This window comes from Theropithecus gelada, chromosome 19 (assembly GCF_003255815.1).
Source record: "Theropithecus gelada isolate Dixy chromosome 19, Tgel_1.0, whole genome shotgun sequence".
NCBI lineage: Eukaryota > Metazoa > Chordata > Mammalia > Primates > Cercopithecidae > Theropithecus > Theropithecus gelada.
The window spans coordinates 15,341,522-15,352,765 of record NC_037687.1 but is presented as its reverse complement, the minus strand read 5'-3'; the positions used below and the strand labels follow the sequence as shown (position 1 = coordinate 15,352,765).

The 11,244-nt window shown below is 50.8% G+C and overlaps 1 protein-coding gene across 1 annotated transcript in view; it reads right to left on the bottom strand.

The window, feature by feature from the left end:
* The window catches only part of LOC112612399 (cytochrome P450 4F12), a 56,056-nt gene extending 55,865 nt beyond the window's left edge, over window positions 1–191 (bottom strand). The window contains exon 1 of the mRNA XM_025366863.1: window positions 142–191. The gene's annotated coding sequence lies outside the window, so the exon portion shown is untranslated. The remainder of the gene's footprint in view (window positions 1–141) is intronic.
* Window positions 192–11,244: the final 11,053 nt, after the last annotated feature.

Sequence of the window (11,244 nt, the reverse complement as noted above, 5' to 3'; positions counted from 1 at the left end):
CCTTGGGAGTTTGCTAGGGGTCCAGGTACCAGGAAACCACCACTGTCCCAGGCCAGCAGCTTGAAGCCACCGCAGCCTTGGGCAGTGCCTCTCCCCATCCCAGGCCAGGACCCTCCAGCCCTGCCACCCCCAGCCTGGCACCTTCTGTCGGGAGCAGCTTGTCCCACACAACCTTCTCTCCTTTTCTGCTGGGAGGTCTGTGGCCCGGCCCCTGATCTAGGGAAGAAGGCCCTAGGAGGCTGGGCTGGGCTGGGCTGGGATGGGCTGGGGCAGCCAATCCCCACAGTCTGGGTGTGTCTTCCGTGCCTGGGCAGCCAGCCAAAACCTGGGGTTGGGCCAGCTGGTGCAGCTCAGGGTGACCCAGCACGAGCACTGAATTCTCAGGTCTCTGCACCTTCTTGGCAGTCTGCCAAGAAGGGGACTCTGAGCCCCAAGTTTGCCTCCACCCTGCCCTTCCAAGACAAGGGCATTCAGGTAAAAGTGTATACTTACCGTGAGAGTTCTCAGTCAGCTGAGCTGGGCCAGGCCAACCCTTGTCCCAGATCATCTGGGCTCCTCTCCAAACACGGGTGGGGATTATGTCAGGCACCCTACCTGGTGCAGACTTAGGAGATTCAGAGACAGAAGCCTCTCATCTCTGGCTTCACAACCTGGCAAGAGTTCAAGTTCTGCCTCCAAGCAGCCCAGGGCCTGAGTTGAGACCTGACTGCTGGAAGCAGGAAGAAACAATCCAATCCCAACCCCACTGAGGATTACCCGTGTCAGAATCTGGGGATAAAGAGCCCAGCTGGAGGAGCAAACCTACAGGCTGGGAGGACAGAGTGGAGGCAGAGGGGATGAGGCTGAGAGGGGCCATATGATCCCAGGTGTAAACATATAGCAGGTGTAGACAGGTATGACATATTCCAGGTGTAACCAGGACGCAGGTGTAAATATACATGTGATAAGATGTGATCATAGAGCGGATCTGCCCATACAGCAGCCGCCATCCCACAGACTCGCCTCAGTCATAAGCAGACAGTGGTCAAACAGGTGGAAGTCCACGGGAAACAGAGGCAGTGATATCTCTGCCACAGCCCCCTCTCTCTGCACATGGGGCACCCGACCAGCTGCAGACAACACAGAGGGTTCAGCAGCGGGCAAAGGACAGCCAGTGCAGTGTCCACCTGGAGCCAAGAGCATGGGCTTGATGCAGATGGAGAGAAAGATGTGCATGACTATGTGCCAGGGCCCCACCCACCAGCAGCACATGGTCCCAAGGGCGCTCAACAGGCCTTGTGTGCATAGGAGTCCTTCCTCTGAGCTCTGAATCAGGAGAAAAACACACAAAATCCAATTCATACCCTTTTAGGCTGTCAGAGAGAAGGAAAAAGATCTAGACCCAAGCCCCAGGAATTCCATGCAGCATCTCAACATCCTCTCTTATTGCTGAGCCCTCTCCTAGGCTTCCCCCAACATCCTCTATACATGACTCTCCAGTCCTTACGGTACAGAGACAAAGAAGGTCTTTCCCCATGTGGATCCCAAACACCACGTTCCCTGGGTTCTCCTCCATCCCATTTTCCAGATGGGTTCTGAACAATGAAGTCACTTGCCCACAGTCCCGAGATAGCAAGTGGCAAGCCTGAGACCTGAGACTGAGTCTGTCTGAATCCATGGCCTGAGTTCTTAACCATCAAACTTCTTTGTGCCTGTATTAGTCCGTTTTCACATAGCTATAAAGAAATACTCAAGACTGGGTAACTTATGAAGGAAAGAGATTTAATTGACTCACTGTTCTGCATGGCTGGGGAGGCCTCGGGAAACTTACAGTCATGGCAGAAAGTGAAGGAAAAGCAAGCTTGGACCTTCACACTTGGCAGCAGGAGAGAGAAGAAAGAATGGGGAAGTGCCACACTTCTCGTGAGAACTCACTCACTATCATGAGAATAGCATGGGGGAGACAGTCTCCATCATCCAGTCACCTTCACCTGGCCTCTCCCTAGACACATGTGGATTATGGGAATTACAATTCAAGATGAGACTTGGGTGGAGACACAGCCAAACCATATCAGTGCCCCCGAAACAATAGCTCTGGAAACTCCATGCCTGCAAAGACTGGGCAATCAGAGACACAACGACAGGGTGAAAAATTATTTCTATGACTCAGTTCGGGACAAGTAAAGTAAATCATGGACCGTTTCTGGGAACTCTAGGGGAAAGGTGGGCTTTCCCATAGGAACTGAGCTTCTGGGTCTCATCGTTGACATCACAAGGAAAAGGCTGCCTTGAAAGGAAAAGTGATGAACAGAAGGAGAAAACCAAGAGATGGAGCCAGATTTCCAATGTAATTGTGTGAGCCCTGTATTCAGCCATGCCTGAAGGCCACCCAACCAAGACATTACAGTCAATAGATTCCCTTTCTTTGCTGAGACCACATCAGGTTGAATTTCCACTACTCACAACTGAAAGAGACCTCAGTAGCCAGAGACAGCTGGGAATCTGCCCAAAGTCACTCAGCATTTTGGGATCAGGTCCATAGTCTCTGTGGGACACTTCCCCTTCCCCTGCTCAGCCAAGCCTGTCCAAAGTTGGGAAGGGCAGAGGGCAAGGGTAAAGCTCCGGACTGGGGTGAGGTCTCCTACTGGAGATCCCTGGGACCCTGGAGCAGGTGGGCAATGAGCATATAGTGAAAGAACTACAGGACGGGGTAGAAGGAATCAACCCACAAGAGGTGGATGTCATGAAAATAGCAGCCCAGATTCTCCACCAGTCACAAGTCCTCCTCATTGTTTTGAGCTTGCGGACAGGCAAGGAGCTGCCAGGCCTGGCAGGGGGCCTTGAATACTAACGATGCCCAATTCCAACACTCCACAAACATTCTTACCCACTGTTTCAGACCCAGCTCTGGCAACTCCTCCTCCAGGAAGTCTTCCAACCCGCCCCAGCAGAGAACTTGTTCTCCTCTGGGCTGTCGTAGCCCATCTTCTTCTGGACCACTCCTGACCCCATGAAGTTGGCGATGTCTCTATCCAGATCCATCTCTTCAAGTTTGGGGGTTCTTCCAGGACAGGGCCTTGGATTGAGGCCTCTTGGTGCCCCAGAGCAGCCCAGAACACCAGGACAGCAGGGTCAGATAGCAGTGGAGGGAGGAGATGCTGAGACGGGAATTGGCGAATACATAAAAGAAAGACAATGATAGCTCAGAGAGAAGGAAAGGAGGGGCCAGAGTACGACAGGGGCCACACAGGAGCTTGGGGATAGAGGGGCTTGCAGGCCTCAAATCCACCACAGCACCCACCACCAGGCGTTCCAGATGGTACCTGAGGTGTTGATGACAGACCAGATGATATTGAGGTGGCACAATATGATGAGGGGGGAGATGAGGCCCATCCAGACCTTAAAGCCCTGGGGGTAGGTGGCCACCAGCTGAGTCAGGACCCTCATTAACTCCTCCATGGGGGTGACCTGCAAGCAAGGCAGGGGCCGTCACCTCCTGTGATGGTCAATTCTAATTGTGCACTTGACTGGGCTAAGGGCTGCCCAGGTAGCTGGTCAAACAGTAGAACAGTGGAGCCAGTTCCCTCAAGCCCTGCTCCTGGTCAAACATTATTTCCAGGTGTGTCTGTGAGGGTGTTTCAGAAGAGATTAGCATTTGAATTGGTAAACTGAGGAAGAAAGATCCCCTCCCCAATGTGGGCATTATTCAATCCACTGAGAGCCCAGGTAGTACAAAAAGATGCGGGAAGGGCGAATTCCATCTTTCTTCTGGAGCTGAGATGTCCATTTTATCCTTTCATCAGACCTCATACTTCCAGGTTTTCAGGAACTTGGCATCTGGGATTTAAATCATCCCCCAGGTTCTCAGACTTTGGACTCACGATGAATTACCCCTACTGGGGGTCTCTCGTGCCTCGGTTTCCCTGGTCCTCCAGCTTGTAGAAGGCAGGCTGTGGGACTTCCAGACCTTCATAAGCGCATGAGCCACTTCCTGTAAAAAATTCCCTCTTACCTACCTATAGTAACACCCCTGTCTATGTCTCATCTCCCATTGATCCTGTTCTCCTGGAGAACCCTGACCAATACAGACCCCCACAGGGAGCCACAGAGGGATCCCCCTTTGCAGCCTCCAGCAGTGAAAAAGCCTCCAGTGTGTCCAGATTCTGCATGGATGGAGGGAATCTCTGCTTTTTCCTGCTCCTTCTCTCTCAGGTCCATCTCCAAGTCCCAAGGATGTCTTTCAGGGCAGGGGGAAGAATCATGGTCTCTGCCCACAGAGAATCCCACCTTGATTTGAGAAGATGGATTTTCTCATCCTGGGAGTGCTTCTGGCCCTGGGGGCAGCCACAGAGGGAGGTCTTCGAAGGGGAGGTTTGCAGGCAGCAGCGTGACCCCAGGACTCCAGCATCAGGGCTGGTTTTCTGCATCCTGCCAGATCCCAGGCAGTCCACATGGACTCCAATTCCCCCACTCAGGAAGGAAGGGTCTGCAGACCCAGAATCTTTTCCTGCCAGCCTCAGCGAATCTAGGAGAGCAGACAGAAATGTGGGTTCAGCTTATGTCTGGCCTCAGCAAATCCCACTGGGAGCTCTGATGCATCAGTAGCACAAGGGTGTGGTTTGGTTAGAGAGAAACTTCAGCCTGAGGCCATGGGGAGTTCTGGACCGTGACAAGCAGGAAGCCGATGTGGACTCAGCTGCCATCTGGTCGCAGCCTGATCCCTCGGGCAGCCTTGCAGTGTGAATTACACCACAGAATTGCATCAATCAAAAACAAGAACATGAGGCTGGGTGCAGTGGCTCATGCCTGTAATCCCAGCACTCTGGGAGGCCAAGGTGGGCAGATCATGAGGTCAGGAGATCTAGACCATCCTGGCTAACACCGTGAAAACTCATCTCTACTAAAAAATACAAAAAGTAGCTGGGCATGGTGGCAGGCACCTGAAATACCAGCTACTCGCAAGGCCGAAACAGGAGAATCGCTTGAACCCAGGAGGTGGAGGTTGCAGTGAGCCAGGATTGCGCCACTGCATTCCAGCCTGGGCAACAGAGCAAGACTCCATCTTGAAAAGAAAAAGAAAGAAGAAAAGAAGAGAGAGAGAGAGAGAGAGAGAGAGAGACAGAAAGAAAGAAAGAAAGAGAGAGAGAGAGAGAAAGAAAGAAAGAAAGAAAGAAAGAAAGAAAGAAAGAAAGAAAGAAAAGAAAGAGAAAGAAAAAAAGAGGGAGGGAGGGAGGGAAGGAAGGAGAGAGAGAGACAGAGAGAAAGAAAACAAGAAGAGAAAGAAAGAAAAAGAAAGAAAGAAAGAAAGAAAGAAAGAAAGAAAGAAAGAAAGAAAGGAAGGAAGGAAGGAAGAAAAAAGAAAGGAAAGAAAGAAAGAAAAAGAAAGAAAGAAAAGAAAGAAAGAAAGAAAGAAAAAGAAAGAAAGAAAGAAAGAAAAGAAAAGAAAGAGAAAGAAAAAAAGAGGGAGGGAGGGAAGGAAGGAGAGAGAGAGACAGAGAGAAAGAAAACAAGAAGAGAAAGAAAGAAAGAAAGAGAAAGGAAGGAAGGAAGGAAAGAAAGGAAGGAAGGAAGAAAGAAAAGGAAGGAAGGAAGGAAGGAAGGAAGGAAGGAAGGAAGGAAGGAAGGAAGGAAGGAAGGAAGGAAGGAAGGGAGGGAAAGAAAGAAAGAAAGAGAAAGAAAGAAAAAGAAAACAAGAACACTAGTCTTTTGCATTCCCAAACCAGTCAGTTGCTGGCCGCGGCACTCACCCCACCCCAGAGAAGAGACTCAGCCTCCCAGACATCTCCAATCAAGATCCCACCTCTAGCAGCTCTCAGGGGCTGGGAGTGATTCCCGGAATGAGGGGACAGCAGTGACTGGTAGTGGCTGTAGTTGTGGCAGGTGGCAGAGGGTGCCCTAGCCTGTGGAGGGCTCTGGGCAGGACACCAGTGGTGTCTATCACACACACTTAGAGAGAAACAGAGAGAAAGAGGCAGAGACAGACACACCATGGAAGACAGAAGGAGGAAAACACAGCCTTCCTCTAGACCCTTTCCTCTCAGCTTCCAGGACTGCTGCGTCTCCTGTTTTCCTCCCACTTCTCCTGCAGCTCCTTCTCCATAGACTTCACTCCTGCTTCTCTGTCTGACCTCCAAAGACTGGAGTCCCTGGGTGCAGCCCAGGTTCAAGCGATTCTCCTGCCTCAGCCTCCCGAGTAGCTGGGATTACAGGCTCCTGCCACCATGCCCAGCTAATTTTTATATTTTTAGTAGAAACAGGGTTTCGCCATGTTGGCCAGGCTGGTCTCGAACTCCTGACCTCAAGCAATCCACCTGCCCTGGCCTCCCAAAGTGCTGGGATTACAGGCATGAGCCACCGTGCTGGGCCCAAACATTTAGTGTTTATACTCCGAGTGATGGGTGTTTAGCCAAGAAATGGTGTAACCTAAACTAAGTTTCAGAAGAGTCTGTTCTAGGCTGAGGAAACAGTGGTGAACGGATTTGGCTTGGCAATAGGGAGACCCAGGAGGAGGCTGGGGGAGGCATCCTGGGAAGATACGCTGGGGAATGGGGCCCGGGTGGCAAGAGGATGCAGAGAAGGGAATGACCGAGGAGAGATTGTGCAGGGAGGCAGAGGGTCATAGAGAATCCCTATGCAGAGGTGGCCACCAGGAGAGGTGCAGACACCAGCCTGAGGCCCAGAAAGATGGGCCAAGCAGGAAGTGGATGCTGGACAGGGCCCCTGAGGAGGCCTCATTCCTGGGACGAAGATGGTGGACCCTTCAGTGGATCTGTGCTTTGTGCAGCCCACCCTGGGAGCCCCCTAAATAGGACAGGGGTGCAGTCATGTGGGGAAAACAGAAAGTTGACCCAAAGCAGTCTTGGAGTGGGAAAGAGTGAATGAGAGAAAGGCCGGGGGGAAGAGTGAAAAAGAGAAAGGCCAAGGGCATGGGGTGGAAAGAGAGGGAAGGAGTAGACCTGGTTGGGGCAGTGAGGAAAGAGGGGCTCCCCTCGGCCTGCCTTGATTCTCTGCTATGCCAGACTCCAGCCCACCGTGACACCAAGATCTCCAAGCTCCATTCCCACCCCTCAGGAAGTCCGTCCACACTGAGACCCCAGACCCGTCCTGCTGCCACACTCACCAGGCCCAGATGACCCAAGAACCAGTTCTGAATCAGGGGCTGCAGGAAACACCGGAGGTGGCGGCAGTTGTCATAAAAGGCATAGGTCCAGGCCAGGACACGGGCCAAGAACCAGGAGACCCCAACCAGTAGCAGGGGCAGCCCCGGGGATGCTGCCACCTGCCCAAGGCCCAGGCAGGACAGGCTCAGCTGGGACATCCTGCAGGGCAGACGGGATGGAGGGTGAGGTGTTGAGGTTCAGAGAAGGGCTCGGGGAGCTCCAGGGCCTGTAGAGAGGGGCAGGGAGAGGGGCAATGGGAGCAGGAAGAGAGGGCTCTGGGATGGATAAGCCAGGACTGACAACAGGGAAGGAGATTCAGGGACGCCCAGAGGAGGAGGCAGAGCTGGGGGCAGACACTGAGAGAGACAGAATCAGAAGTGTCTTCTCCCGCAGGCACTCCTGTCCCCTCCACCTAGGACTTCCTTGTTCCTGGTCTATTCTTATCCCCTGGGGAAAGCTAGGAGAGGCTGGGCTGGGCCATCAAATCCCTGCCTGCCTCCTCCCTGCCTAGTAGGCAGCCAAAAATAAAGGGCGTGGGGCCGCAGCATCCCTCAGCCAGATCCTGCTCCAGGTGACAGGAGGCAAAAAGGGAGGCAGTGTGGGGATCAGGAAGTCTCAGGTGGGAACTGTGAGAGCCCCAAGAGGCTGGAGCCCCTTCAGTGGTTTTCCTTCCAACCAGGAACGTCTCAGCTGCCAAGTCACACAACCTCAAGGGATGTCTCCTAGCGAGTATGGAGGGAAGGAAGCCACCATCCGGAAGACAGAAGTTCATGTTTCTCTCAGGGGCTCTTCCACCCCCTGCCCCCCTGCCTAGAGTAGGACAGTGGGCAGGTGTGTCGGACCAGCCATGGAGACCGCTCTGTGAGGGAGCAGGCTCAGGCATCACCCATTCACCTGTGAGCCTCATTCTTCCCATCTGAGAAACAGTCCTCATAAACCTTCACGCAACATTGCACATGTTCCATCAGACACCAGCACAGAGAGCAGGGACAAGTACGTCTCAAATCTTAGGTGAGGGCTGATCCCATCTATATCGAAAACGCTTGAGTGGGCCGGGCTCGGTGGCTCACACCTGTAATCCCAGCACTTTGGGAGGCCAAGGCGGGCGGATCACCTGAGGTCAGGAGCTCGAGACCAGCCTGGCCAACATGGTGAAACCCCGTCTCTACTAAAAATACAAAAATTAGCCGGGCATTGTGGTATGTACCTTCAGTCCCAGCTACTCAGGAGGCTGAGGCAGGAGAATCACTTGAACATGGGAGGCAGAAGGAGGTTGCAATGAAGCAAGATTGCACCATTGCTTCCAGCCTGGGCAACAAAGCAAGACTCTGTCCCCCAAAAAAAATATGGTGTATGTGTGTATATTTGTTTCCTCATTTATATATGCACTTGACAAATTTTCAGAAAAAATCCACACATCGCCGTGGAATTAGAAGAAGTAGAATTAAGGTAAAGACCATTTCATCTTTCTACACATCTCTGTTGCTTTGTTTTTCAAACTGAGCTGCTACACATTTAATTGCTAAGCAAATATTTAGGAAGGAATAAGGATTTGGCAGAGCAAAGGCACACAGTTGACACACAACACAGGTGAGCAGTTGTTATTCTGTGTCCATGAAGACGCAGCTCCTAGGAATCTGCATGGGGTCTCTAGAACAAGCATTCATGCCGCCTGTTGGCTGGAGTTTCACCTTGCCTGTCTTCAACTTTCAAGAGGGAAGAAGTTCTGGATTTAGTAGAACTCAGTTGATGTCCAGACTCTCGCCGGCTCAGTGACCCTTAGTAAGTCCCTTGCGCTCTCTGAGCCTCGTAGCCTCCTTGGTAAGAGGAAGAAGTGGAGTTCTACCTCCCAGGTAGTTGAACTCAATAACACACTTTACTTGAGCAACTACACTGTGCCAGGCACGGTGAGAGGGCCCTGGATACAGGATGAACAAGACAGATCGGGTCCCTGCCATCCTGTTGCTCACGTCTGACGGGGGAAACCGGCAGGTCATAAGACCAAGTCCAACGGTGGTGGTAATGAAAAACATTGCCACACTGAGGCGAGCTAGAAGGGGAGGGAGGGGGCTTTTCCGAACGCGGTGATCACGCAGGGACTCCCCCAGAGGTCACTTTGGAGCAGAAAGCTGAGTGACATTGAAGACGGGGCCCTGGGTAGGGACCAGCCCCTGAGGCTGTGCCAGGAGTATAAAAACCCAGCTCCCAGAGGAACAACCAAATGGCTAAAAGATGTGTCCATTTCTGCCTCCTTCCTCTTATTACCTGTTGGTTTCCCCTGTCAGACATTGGATATCCACATACAAAAAAACAGTCAAACCACAATTCACGCCCCATACAAAATTTAACTAAATACAGATAATGGAATTTCATGTAAAATCTAAAACTATAAAACTTTTAAAGAGAGTGTAGGGAAAAATCTCCATGACCTCCAGTTAAGCAAAGGGTTCCTACGTATGGCAGTGTAAACATAATTGATAAGTCTTACCTCATTCAAATTTAAAACGTTTGCTCTATGAAAGAAACTTCAGAGTCTAGGAAAAAGACTTGTAAATCACACAACTGACAAAGGACTTGTACATAAAATTTATAAAGAACTCTCAAAATCCAACAATAAGAAGGCGAACAACCCAAAGAAAAATTAACGAGCAGATGATTGAACAGACACTTCACCAAAGAAAATAGAGGAGTGTCAAATGGGCACAGGAAGGCACGAGTGGTTCAACGCCGTTAGTCACTGGGAGACACGAATTAAAATCTCAGGGATATGCCACAACATGCCCATAAGGAAGGCTGAAACAAAAGCTCACACTACCAATGGCTGTTAATTATTTGGAGGACCCAGAATTCTCATATAAGACTTATGGAAATTAGACATGATGCAGATGCTTTGGAAACAGTTTGGTAGTTTCTTTTTATTTTATTTTTTTGAGACTGAGTCTCGCTATGTCCCCCTCCCCCAGGCTAGAGTGCAGTGGCACCACCTCAGCTCACTGCAACCTCCGCCTCCCAGTTTCAAGTGATTCTCATGCATCAGCCTCCCGAGTAGCTGGGATTACAGGCCCGCACCTCCACGACCAGCTAACTTCTGTATTTTTGTAGAGATGGGGTTTCACCCTGTTGCCCAACCTGGTCTCGAACTCTTGGCTTCAAGTGATTTGCCTGCGTAGCCCTCTCCAAGTGCTGGGATTACAGGCCCGGCCCGGTTTGATAGTTTCTTATCATGTTATACGTACACTTAGAATATGATCCAGCCATCTCATTCTAACAGCAATGAGAACTTAGGCTCCCCCAAGAACCTCTATACAAATATTCGTAGCAGTTTCATTCATAATAGCTGAAAACTGGAAATAATCCACACATCCTTTAGCTGATGAGCAAAGAGTGTCCCATCTATGCCAGGGACTCTTACTCAGCAATAAAAAGAATCAAAGTCTTGACGTGTGCAATATGGGAGAATCTCAAATGCATTATACTAAGCGAAAGCAGCCAGACTCCAAGGCTACATATGATATGACTCCATTTACAACAATATGAAGAAAGAAAATCTATAGCAATACAAAACCCACTGTGGCTGCCAGGGGTTAGGGATGGAAGAAAGCTTTTTACTGCAAAGGGTGGCTATGGTAGTGATGGGTACACGACTCTAGCCATTTGTCAAAACTCAGAACTGTGCGCCCAGTAGAAGAAAGTTTACTTCTGAAGTTTTGACGTAATTTCAAGGTGAGGCAGAAGGTGACTAGTTACATGTGTTGTTTGCCTAGATAATGAAAGGATACCCAAAGAACAAAAGTGTTTACCTTTATGAAGAGGGAGAAACTGGGCCAAGTGCGGTGGCTCACACCTGTAATCCAGCAGTTTGGGAGGCCAAGGCGGGCAGATCACCTGAGGTCAGGAGTTCGAGACCAGCCTGGCCAACGTGGTGAAACTCCATCTCTACTAAAAATACAAAATACTTGGGAGGCTGAGGCATGAGAATCTCTTGAACCCAGGAGGCGGAGGTTGCAGTGAGCTGAGATCACTTTACTGCACTCCAGACTGGGCAACACAGTGAGAAAAGACAGAAAGACAGAAGGAAGGGGAGGGGAAGGAGAGGGGAAGGGAA